This window comes from Ambystoma mexicanum, chromosome 5p, assembly GCF_040938575.1.
Source record: "Ambystoma mexicanum isolate Mex_15411 chromosome 5p, UKY_AmexF1_1, whole genome shotgun sequence".
Taxonomy (NCBI): Eukaryota; Metazoa; Chordata; class Amphibia; order Caudata; family Ambystomatidae; genus Ambystoma; species Ambystoma mexicanum.
In genome coordinates this window covers 898,424,632-898,437,444 of record NC_090930.1, presented here as the reverse complement: position 1 = coordinate 898,437,444, position 12,813 = coordinate 898,424,632, and the positions used below count along the sequence as shown (strand labels likewise).

General features: G+C 48.5%; 1 non-coding gene across 1 annotated transcript; it reads left to right on the top strand.

Annotated features, from left to right (window-relative positions):
* Positions 1–12,297: 12,297 nt before the first annotated feature.
* LOC138481906 (5.8S ribosomal RNA) lies at positions 12,298–12,448 on the top strand. Its single transcript, XR_011274494.1, has one exon. It is a non-coding gene; the product is annotated as a 5.8S ribosomal RNA (ribosomal RNA).
* Positions 12,449–12,813: the final 365 nt, after the last annotated feature.

Genomic DNA, 12,813 nt, shown 5'->3' with positions numbered 1-12,813 from the left:
ATTTGCAATTATCTAAAACAGTGAGTTACAATTGACATAAATGGGCGTCGCACAGTACGATCTCAATGCATATCATAAAAACTATTACTTTTATAGTAAAAATGTGTCACTACTGATGTCACACTACATGACAAACTACAAAAACCTACTTGGGGAAGTGATGGGCTTACAGGGAACATCTAAGTATACGTTCCATACTAACAGGGGTTATGATTGGGTCTCTAACACCAGGTAGACAACTAAGCCCTCCTCTAGTGCAAGTCATCTTCAACATCACAAAATACATAATGGTTCATTGGTTACATGAACTATAGGGCCTTCTCTGATATGTGGCCTTCTACAATTGGTTGGCATACTTGTACTCTTGTAGAATATTCCAGTTGCTAGCAGCACGCAAGCTGGTTACCCCAGGTGCTTGGAGGGTTGGCCTGGCCATGCCTCCCATGCAATTAGCCCAATATCTGTCATCACTCCTGCGGCCTGCCGTTCAGTTAAGGCTTTGAACTTGGCCTTGCAGAAGCTCCCTGTGACTGAGAATAAAAGGGAGCATGGCATGGTCTTATCTTCTGGTTTCAGTGTAGTTCGACCCAAAGCTATTTTCATCAGACCATGAAACTGTAGACCACGTTTTCGAGCTCTTCATTGCATATAATGATGAACTCTTGACTCCTTTTTTATCCCATCTCAAACAGAAGTTTGTTTCTTTCTCACGTTCATGTAGCTTCTTTGACAGACAAGCAAACTCACTGCGGCCTTGATTCTTGGTGCTGGGCCAGCCAGCCTTTCTTCGATTCTCCTTCGTCATCAGCTATTTTCCAACTGTGCCACACTCAAGCCCTTTCCATTCACAGGGTTTTAAGCATACTAAAGTGCATTGTGGAACATCCAGATTCTATATATTACTACGTACATACATTGATGCATTGCAGCAATCTATTCACTACGTAGCCAGCCTTAGGATCACTTTGTCTACAGCATCTGTACAAGTTTAAAATTACTTTGCATTTTCTTCTGTGTTTCTTCGCACAAGCATCTTCATTTCAATCCCGAAATGTTGCTTATCTTTGACACCTCCTCTTCAGATCTTATAGAATGTTTATATTCTTTTGTCCTTAGTATCTCTCCAGGGTGCATCAGTTCTGCTCTGCATGAAGTCATCAGTCCGTTTTCTCATCCACTTTCACACTTCTTCCAGGACTTTGTCCAGATGTCCATAATTTCTTCGATCATGCACATAGGGTTTTCTCAATGGCTACCTTGTGGCAAGAACTTTTTTCAGTACAGACATCCAGTTCCAAACATATAGGCAACATGGGGTGGAGCTTCTGGTAGGGGTATTTGGCTCCTCCTCTACAAAAAGTGTACAGCTTTGGTTTAAAAATGCTCTCCCATAGAGAATGCGGCTGCTACTAAGCTGCAGACTATTTAACAGGTGCACCCTTATATGGGAAATCTGAAAACCTTGTCTGGCTAAACCTTGGTCCAGCTTCATCATGAAATAGAGTACTAAAATCCCCCCAAGGGAAAGAAACTATACCCACAAATGAATCCATCCAGGACATTAAAAAAAATAATGGGGGTCATTACGAGATGGGCGGTAGCCATGGTGCTATAAGCACCATGGCTGCCTCCCCTACCGTGACCGAGTCCGGTGTTGTTCAATGGGGACTTACCGGTGTAGTCTGACCCTGGCGTGACCGGTAAGTCCCCATTGAACAAACCATTCCCCATTCCCATTTGAGCCCCTATAGGGCTCAATGGGAATGGGGAGGGTGCTAATAATGGGCTCGCAACTTGCAAGCCCGTTATTAGCGCCCTGGTCCCTGTGTGGTCAGTCCACAGGTTCCTTACCGTCCCCGCCAAGGGACCTTGGAATAGGGAATCCCTTACCGCCCAGGTCGTAAAGACCCCCAAATGTCATTGACATATACTACCCAAACAGAAGTATTGCTTTGGAAAACATGTCACTGTACGACATAGCTCAAAACTACTCCTACAAAAACAATGTCACACCAGATGAGACACATGGGATTATTCTGCATGAAATATTGAAGGAAGCCTAGCAAAACTTACCAAACCCAGCCTAATTAATCATATAACATTATCAATTAAATCTTTACAACATAGAGAATTTTATTAGATGGCCCGACTGCAACTTTTCAAACCCTGGAGGAAAGAAGAAGAATTATTAAGTGACCATGACTCATTTGAAGCTGTATTGAATACAAATGAAAGCACTACAGCAAATCTCAATTTCTAAACAAAGCAAAGAAATGTTGCACAATGAACACCAACAAGAGGAAGAAATTACACTTTTACTAGATAAAGACACTCATGAAGGCAGTTAACCTTCTCTTACAGAAAGCCAAGAACCACTTGGAGAACCACTCATTGTAAAGGAAGCAGAAATAGCCATGACATTTGGACCTTGCTGGTACGGAAAGAACAGTGGTGGTAAATCTGCCATCACTGTTATTTTCTGACCAGCTGATTAAGAGTCCTGCAGGCGAGAGGTGTCTCTCCCGCCAGGTCTGACCTGGCGGCTTTAACACCACCCACCTGCAGGCGGACATGGAAACACCGGCTCTGTCATAGACGGAGCCAGTGTTTCCATGGTCCCCATCCCCATGGAGTCCTTTGGGACTCCAGGGGAATGGTGACTTACCGATTTCCGCCTCCGGAATTACCGGGTCACTGGGGTTGTAATGCCCCGGTGATTCTGGCAATCACTGAGGCGTAATGGTAATACGAGTCAGGCGGTAACCTGCCAGAATTTCCAGCACGGTTACCGCCTGACTCGTAATGAGGCCCCATGTATCAATCTGAACAATCTGAAGAAGACTTGTCAGTGCTCTAATCACAGCTAAATGATAAACTCACCATGTATCTAGAAGACACTGAAGCAATTGAACATGGTTTTAGGCATAAAACTAAAACTAAAGCTTTTTTAAATTATAAACCTCTCCTGTATGTAAGTGGTGAAGATGGTTCTGTCAAAATGTTCTTAATTAAAATAATCAGCAAACAACAACCTTTCAGCTTGTGTAACAGGCCTCACAGGTCTAGCTGCCTACCACATAGGAGTTGTAACTTTACACCGCCTACTTCTCCTCACAGTAGAACACTTAAACAAATTAGAATACTACAAATTATTAGCAGAAGCTACTACTGAAGTATGCAGAATTCTGAAACAAATGAAAGTCCTCCTGATTGATGAAGTAAGCATGGTTTCCAATCTCATGCTGAATTGAATTAATCTCAGAATGCAAGAAGTTCTAACAACCGACTACAAAGAAATGTTTGGAGGAAAATGCATTATTGTTTTTGAAGACGTCCTACAGTTAACACCATTAAAAGGTCAACCTATTTTCAAAACATTAGAACTCAAACAATGATGGAATGGAATACACTCTGCAGCATTGGAAAGGTAAATCTCTGTCAACATTTTCACTACAGAGAATGAACTCAAAACATGTCTCAGTCTGCAGATCTAACCCATTCTAACATTTAAAAAGAATTAGAACGGGTCTGCTTACTAAAGATGCAAAGTTCAACATAAACGCTAGACTACTCCATGCACTATACGAAGAAAAGACCCCTTAGGTCATCGAACAATTAACTCAACAAAATATAAAATGTATGTGTTTAAAGCCAACCCTTGCAAGCTGTACTCAATTCAGCAATACAATGTTGAAAAAAGAAATGCAACGTATAGTGCATATCAGCTCTACAAAAAAACTAGAAGTGCATGGCATGACACTCCCTTTGTGCCAACAAGCACAGCATGACTAAATAGCTTAGAACAATGCATCTCCAACACAGCTGAATTCGAAAAACTATTATTTCAGTATCTAAACTGCAGAGTTATTCTAAAACGTAACCTTGACGTACAACAAGGTTTAGTCAATGGAGCAATTGGTACAGTTGTTGGATTACAAACATAGCCAGATGACAACAACATTCCATTTGTCAACATCCACTTTGACTAACTTGCAGAAATTAAAAGAATATGCTAGACAATAGCAGAAATGTATGTACAGATAGAACAATTCTCTCTACCTCTTGCATATGCTGTCACTATCTACAAATCACAAGGTCAAACTCTAGATCACAAATTGATTGACATTGTCAGCACAGTCTTCAAAGAAGGTATGAGTTACATAGCAGTTTCATGTCTCAGTACACACAATGATCTATTCCTATTTAACTCTGATACAAATTCAATGCTGACATACCTTGTATCCTGGAATACAACAAGCTACAAGCACTGTACACCCCTCATTTTGATATGTACCCTGTACCTTAAAAATCAAAACCTTTAAAAAGTAAAATAATCCAAACAGAAACTATACCAGATCTCTCTGCAATACTACTCCAATAATGAAAAACAACTGCTGCTCCATCAAATAATACAACCATAAAACTCTCTAGTCCAAAAACAACTGCACTTCCATCAAAAGACAAAGATACAAATGTCTCTTCTCAAAAAACTCTCCGGTCCATTTAAATTCAGAAACACAACTGGAGTAAATTGCTATGCAAATGTAGCAATTAATCTTCTTTTCCAATTGCCACCAATTGTTCAAATGTACTTAAATACTCAGACCAGTTGTGTTCGCAAATGCTCGTCCTCAGGTATAAGGCAAGAATTGGACTACTGTGCAGAAATGGTAAAATTCACCATAAACACACAGGGAGATGAACAAGAATGTCTAATGTACTTACCACAAGTACTAGAAACTGAAAACATCCCTAAAAATTAAATCTTCCAGATTCCATACACTTGGAAACATACATGCACTCTCTGCAACCATATTTCACAAGAGCACATACCTAATGAACGATCTGTCTATGAATCCATATTAAATTATTAATCCGTTCCATTTCACCAGCACCTGCAAAATTGAATTCATTGCATATTTTGCCCTTTTTGCAATTCAGACAATCGTTACAGCATACAAATAAACTAACATGGCCAATATGTCATACTAATGCTTCTAAGGTACGATGCAGATGGTGCCAAAAATAACTGTAAGCTTTGCACATGGCCAAGTATCTCTTGGCAAGAAAACCTTCAAAACAGAAGGCATAATCTACCAGACTGGTGCCACAACCACTTCAGGCCACTGTACTGCATATGTCAAAAAAATAAGTGTTGTTTTGAATGTAACTAGAACACCAAGGGTGAGTCTATTTATACCTATAATGAGGTTTTTATTTCCATTCTTACCGGGAATTTATAAATATATCGTCACACTCAATCACGATCTATAGAGAAAGTGGTTTTACTAAACAGATTTTAATATGTAAAAACATTTCATCAGAGCAGTAGAGCAGTACAAAACTTTTATAATATGTTGCTGATGATCTCCAACATAGAGAGGAAGTTCAATTTTGTCACTTCCAACAATTAAAACACAGAATCAAGTATATACGTCACAACAAAAGAAACATATAAGGCATTTTACATTAGATAATGCCAATGTACTTGGATTTTTCTAGTGCTATATCTGCACGTCAGTGTATGAATACTTTAATGGCCACTCAGGTGCCAGCAAATAGAAAATTCCAACAACTTGTACTGTGAACACACGACACTTAGATTATAAAGGCACCTCTGAGCGAAGGGTCCTTTCTAAGGATCTAAAACTTAGTGTAGACATATGACATAATATAATGTCTAGAGTTTTTAACACAGTCTATGGCAACCATTCTACACATAGATCTAAAATCACATGAGTCCTGCTCATGCTTTATCAGAGTCGACCGGTTTCATAACCATATCTCATTCTGGTTATCTTCATCAGGACTTTGTTTGATAAGGTCTTGATTGCCTGTTCTGGGAACGCTGTCTTGCGCCCTTACGTGTGTATTCCTATTCCTAAAGGGTATAGATCAAAGAAAAACAGAAAGAGGAGTGGTTACATAATGTACCATCCAAATTCTCGAATTGTATACTACTATACCTCTATTACTAATTATGGGTGTATCATTTGATATCACTAGGCTTACTTATTGAAAGGAACAACTAAATGTGTCCAAAAATATGCCTATTCTAACATAAACCATAAAAGGGAAGGGTAAGGGAAAGGTAAAGGGGTGAGGGAGTGATAAACAACAGGCACGGGGGAACTCCATAGCCTAGATCAAAAAGTCTATAGGTGGACAAGGGTGAAAAGAGGGTGAAGAAATCCCCTTATAGCCCATTTTTCTTTGTGCATGATCTTACCCCACTTTGCTGTGGACCATCACTGCTCAGAAAACATCTTGGAGGAGAGCGCACCAAATAGCACGTTACCTATTTAAGCATTGGCTTATATACAATCTGTAAATAATAGGCAAATGCGCTATAAGTATACACGAAAAATATTAAATCCATACATTATTTTAGACTCAAAAAACGACCGTTGATGTTATGAGCTATATAAACTTCTCAAGGGATGGTATGAACATCTTTGAAACTAAGTACAGCAACGGGCGTGCAAAGTTTCCTAGAGCACGGGTGCGACTAAGTACATGCATTATTCTTAACAAAGCAGCACTTGTTTCATAGGCTTTACAAAAAGCGCCTATCGTCTTGATTATTCAATAGCTGCATCCAACAGAGCTATGTCTGCGCAATGTTTCTAAGTTATAGACACCTTTAGAGTCAAGGACAGCAACAAACGTGCAGAGTTTCTTAAAAACACGAGTGCTGCAAAATATATGCATTATTCTTACCAAACAGCACTTGTTTAGTTTGTTTATACAAAAATCGCCTCTCACCTTGGTTACTTCAAAGCAGCATACATCAAAGCTTCACTGTGTCTGCGCAATGCATCTAAGTTTCAGTGAGCTGGTGTTACTGTTACAACGCTATCTGCTAAAGTGACTCGATAGCGTGAATGCTAGCCAAGATGGGCAAAGGGGACGGTAGCGACTAGTTCCCATCCGAGAAAAGGACCATAGCAACGGCCCGCCCCCTCGTTGTCACGTGACCTCTGATGTCATTCGTGTGCTTTCGGAGCAGAGAAGCGGTTCCGGAGCACGTTCAGTAAGCGGGCTGGGGCTGAGCGGGAATTTTGAACGCTCTGGCTGCCGCCGGTGCAAGTGCAACCGGACCCTGCCAGCCTTTGGCTAGCAGCGTTTGGGGTTGGCATTTCAACACCGGGAACATTTCTAGGAGGCCCTGGAGCGTCCTGAGCGGCAAGGCTCTGGCTGCCAGGCTGCAGGAACAGCAGCAACCCGTGTGCTTTTGGCTGGCTGTAAATTGGAATTTTCTTCCGGATACCGTGAACGTTCCTGCAAGACACCCGATTTAGACGGGGGAGCAGGAAATTACATTTACTTTAAAAATCATGCTCAGCTATTCAACATGAAAGGTATGGAGGGCTAAGAAAAGGAATAGGGAGACAGTGTATGCTTGTGTTTAACTGATCAACGGGGATTAATAGAGTGATTTAATGTTTTATGAGGGTGTGATTATTAGGATGCGTGGTTTTAGAGGGGGTTGGCTGGGGTGTTAGGTTATGGGTAAAACATAACATGGGGCTATCTGCGTGTGATTCGGGATGGCACACAGGCATCTGTTGCAAGGGGGAAGGGGCATCTTGCTATTTGGAAGAAGGATCAGGCATTATGTTATTGGACTAGAGGGAGGGATTGGGCATCTTGCTGGGGTCTGAATGGTTGGATAGGGGCATGCTGGTGTAGGTCTGGTGGGATGAGCCACTTGTGCGTGGCTCTGGAGAAAGGGGGCACATTGGTGTGGGTCTGGAGGGATGGATAGGACATAGTGGTGTGGGTCTGGGTGAGGGATAGGGACAGTGGTGTGGGTTGGGGTACATTGGTGTGGGTCTGGGGAGGGATGGAGGACATGGGTGTGTTTCTGGAGGGAGAGATGGGGCACAGTGGGTCTGGAGGGTGGCATGGGTCATCTAGGTGTGGGTTGGGAAGTGGAACGGGGCATCCTGGTGTGGCTCTGGAGGGAGGTGGTGGGGCACTTTGGTGTGGCTCTGGAGGGAAGTGGTGGGGCACATTGGTGTGGATCTGGGTGGAGGGATGGTGCACATGGGTGTGTTTCTGGAGGGAGAGATGGGGCACAGTGTGTCTGGAGGGTGACATGGGTCATCTAGGTGTGGGTTGGGAAGTGGGACGGGGCATTTTGGTGTGGCTCTGGGGGGAGGTGGTGGGGCACATTGGTGTGGATCTTGGCTGAGGGATGGTGCACATGGGTGTGTTTCTGGAGGGAGAGATGGGGCACAGCGGGTCTGGTGGGTAGCATGGGTCATCTAGGTGTGGGTTAGGAAGTTGGACGGGGCATCTTGGTGTGGCTCTGGAGGGAGATGGTGGGGCACATTGGTGTGGCTCTGGGGGGAGGTGGATGGGGCACAGCGGGTCTGGAGGGTGGCATGGGTCATCTAGGTGTGGGTTGCGAAGTTGGATGGGGCATCTTGGTGTGGCTCTGGGGGGAGGTGATGGGGGCACATTGGCATGGATCTGGGCGGAGGGATGGTGCACATGTGTGTTTCTGGAGGGAGAGATGGGGCACAGTGGGTCTGAAGGGTGGCATGGGTCATCTAGGTGTGTGTTGGGAAGTGGGATGGGGCATCTTGGTGTGGCTCTGGAGGGAGGTGGTGGGGCACATTGGTGTGGATCTTGGCGGAAGGATGGTACACATGGGTGTGTTTCTGGAGGGGGAGATGGGGCACAGTGGGTCTGGTGGGTAGCATGGGTCATCTAGGTGTGGGTTAGGAAGTTGGACTGGGCATCTTGGTGTGGCTCTGGAGGGAGGTGGTGGGGCACATTGGTGTGGCTCTGGGGGGAGGTGGATGGGGGACATGGGCATGTTTCTGGAGGGAGAGATGGGGCACAGTGTGTCTGGAGGGTGGCATGGGTCATCTAGGTGTGGATTGGGAAGTGGGACGGGGCATTTTGGTGTGGCTCTGGAGGGAGGTGGTGGGGGCACATTGGTGTGGCTCTGGAGGGAGGTGGTGGGGCACATTGGTGTGGATCTTGGCGGAAGGATGGTGCACATGGGTGTGTTTCTGGAGGGAGAGATGGGGCACAGTGGGTCTGGTGGGTAGCATGGGTCATCTAGGTGTGGGTTAGGATGTTGGGCGGGGCATCTTGGTGTGGCTCTGGAGGGAGGTGGTGGGGCACATGGGTTTGTTTCTGGAGGGAGAGATGGGGCACAGTGTGTCTGGAGGGTGGCATGGGTCATCTAGGTGTGGGTTGGGAAGTGGGACGGGGTATTTTGGTGTGGCTCTGGAGGGAGGTGGTGGGGGCACATTGGTGTGGCTCTCGAGGGAGGTGGTCGGGCACATTGGTGTGGATCTTGGCGGAGGGATGGTGCACATGGGTGTGTTTCTGGAGGGAGAGATGGGGCACAGTGGGTCTGGTGGGTACCATGGGTCATCTAGGTGTGGGTTAGGAAGTTGGACGGGGCACATTGGTGTGGCTCTGGAGGGAGGTGGATGGGGCACATGGGCGTGTTTCTGGAGGGAGAGATGGGGCACAGTGGATCTGGAGGGTGGCATGGGTCATCTAGGTGTGGTTTGGGAAGTGGAACGGGGCATTTTGGTGTGGCTCTGGAGGGAGGTGGTGGGGGCACATCGGTGTGGCTCTGGTGGGAGGTGATGGGGCACATTGGTGTGGATCTTGGCGGAGGGATGGTGCACATGGGTGTGTTTATGGAGGGAGAGATGGGGGAACAGTGTGTCTGGAGGGTGGCATGGGTCATCTAGGTGTGGGTTGGGAAGTGGAATGGGGCATTTTGGTGTGGCTCTGGAGGGAGGTGGTGGGGGCACATTGGTGTGGCTCTGGAGGGAGGTGGTGGGGCACATTGGTGTGGATCTTGGCGGAAGGATTGTGCACATGGGTATGTTTCTGGAGGGAGAGATGGGGAACAGTGGGTCTGGTGGGTAGCATGGGTCATCTAGGTGTGGGTTAGGAAGTTGGACGGGGCATCTTGGTGTGGCTCTGGAGGGAGGTGGTGGGGGCACATGGGTGTGTTTCTGGAGGGAGAGATGGGGCACAGCGGGTCTGGAGGGTGGCATGGGTCATCTAGGTGTGGGTTGCGAAGTTGGATGGGGCATCTTGGTGTGGCTCTGGGGGGAGGTGGTGGGGGCACATTGGCATGGATCTGGGCGGAGGGATGGTGCACATGCGTGTTTCTGGAGGGAGAGATGGGGCACAGTGGGTCTGGATGGTGGCATGGGTCATCTAGGTGTGTGTTGGGAAGTGGGATGGGGCATCTTGGTGTGGCTCTGGAGGGAGGTGGTGGGGCACATTGGTGTGTTTCTGGAGGGAGGTGGTGGGGCACATTGGTATGGCTCTGGAGGGAGGTGGATGGGGCACATGGGCGTTTTTCTGGAGGGAGAGATGGGGCACAGTGGGTCTGGAGGGTGGCATGGGTCATCTAGGTGTGGGTTGGGAAGTTGGACTGGGCATCTTGGTGTGGCTCTGTTGGGGGCACATTGGTGTGGGTTTGATGGGAGGGATGGGGACATTGGTCTGGGGAGGGATGACCGCATATTTGTGAGACTGGAAGGAGGGGACTGGGCACATTGGTGTGGGTCTGGGCGGATGGGGGCATACTAGGATGGGTGGTTTTAGAGGGGGTTGGCTGGGGCTATCTGCATGTGATTCAGGATCGGCACATGGGCATCTGATGCAAGGGGCATCTTGCTATGTGGAGGGAGGATGGTGCATTATGGTATTGGTCTAGAGGGAGGGATGGGGCATCTTGGTGTGGTTCTGAGAGGAAGGGATTGTGCACATGGGTGTGGGTCTGTAGGGAGGGATGGGGACATTGCTTTGGGTATGAAGGGAGGCACAGGACACATTGATGTGCATCTGGAGGGAGGGATGGGGCACATTGGTGTGGGTCTGGAGGGAAGGATTTGGGCTCATTGGTCGGAGGACGGATAGGGACATCTTTCTGTGTGGAGGGAGCATAGGCCATCATGGTATGTTTCTTGAGGAAGGGATTGTGCATCGTGGAGTCTGGATCGGAGGGGGCATTGTTGATATGGAATGGGCATATGATGGGGGCATGTCAGGGAATGGTGGAGCATGTGGGTCAGGGCTGGAGCGCTCTGGTGGGAAGGAAGGGGGCATCTGGATGTGAATGGAGGGATGGGGTATGTTTGTCTGGAGAGAAGGATGTTGGTTTATTGGAGTGGTGGGAGCATGTGTGTGTCGAAGAGATTGGGTAATCGGGTGTGGGTATAGAGAGAGGGCGAATGGTGCCATCTGAGTGTGGAGGTAGAGATGAAGCATATGGTTGTGGCTCTGAGGGGTGGAGCATCTTGGTGTAGGTATGGAGGGACGGATGTTGGCGTCTTTGTGGGTTCGGATGGAGGGATGGTGGCATGTAGGTCAGGAGGGAGGTGGCATTTGAATCTGGAACGTGTTTGGAAGGAGAAATGGGGCATTTGAGTGTGAATGGTTTCTGCTTGTGGGTGGGGGCATAAAGGATCATTAACAGCGGAGCAGCGGGAGGGAGGGCCGTGCGCCCGACCTCGGTTGCATCCCAGACGTGCACACCCACAGCCCGGGGCACCTATCGCAGAGCGGTCCGGTGCGTGTGGTCAACCAGCCCCCTCTCCTCACTGAGCCGGCATCTGCGCTAGCCGGGGGGCGCACACTCCTCACTCTGACCTGCCAGCGGCTGGGCATTGGTGGGGACACCCCGGTCACCAGGGAAGCCCTGACTGGGGGCAGCCGGGAGCCGAGGGAAACCTGACTGCTCTCGAGGGGTGCCTCCCCAGGCAGACAGGCACCCGGGCAAGCCAGGCATGAGCCATGGTGCAGCTGGCTCACTTGACGGTGGGCGCCAAGGTTCCAGCCGCCCACATCTGTGTGAGCAATGGCCAGGCCCGCTGGCACAGTGGGTGACCTTCCCTCTTGCCCAGGTACCTGGAGCTGGGTCCTATGCGGCCGGGCTGGGGTTTGAAGACTCTAGTGGTCCCACCCGACCCCCTGTCTGTGCTGTCTCTGGCCTGCCTCGTTGTCCATCTCCCAGCCCCCCTCCCAAAAGGGAAGTGGAAGGGGTCGGGGAAGGATGAGTGGATCGGGCCGTGTGGGCAGGTGGCAGAGCGGCCTACCACCATCCCCCTGGGAAGCGCTGTGCTGCTGCAGCTGGCGGTCAGGCTGAGCACCTGGATTATTATTTTTTATTTTTTTGAAACCACAATGGTTTCGGCCGAGCTAGACAGGGAGCTGGGCTGTCCTGCCACAGCCAGTGCTGCCTCCCCCAACCTCTCCTGCACCGGCAGGGTCAGGCCGACGTCTAGGACAAAAAAAGTTGCCTGTGGCTCTTGGCGGTGGATCACTCGACTCGTGCATCGATGAAGAACGCAGCTAGCTGCGAGAATTAGTGTGAATTGCAGGACACATTGATCAACACTTCGAACGCACCATGTGGCCCTGGGTTTTTCCCGGGACTACGCCTGTCTGAGGGTCGCTTGTACATCAATCGCCCCGGGGTTCACTCCCAGGGGCGTGGCTGGGGCTGTCGCAGGGACCCCATTCCATTCATCCCCCTAAGGTCAGACCCCGATCAGCACCGTCGCTGGATCCTTGAATCTGGCGCGCAAGCTCATTGCCGTCGCGTCCTGGTTTCCCCAGTTTCCCCACCTCATGCTGGTTTCGGGAGGGCCGGGTGGCCGAGGTGCCCCGGATGTGGTGGCGGCGGCAGCAGGCTTTAAAAAAGCCTGGCGCACCTTCACCCTACCACGGGGCACCTGGCCGTGCTGTGTGTGGCTGTCTTTGGTGTCCCACGGCTGCCGGCGCAGGATGACCATGGAGCACGGACCTCGTGACCATGTG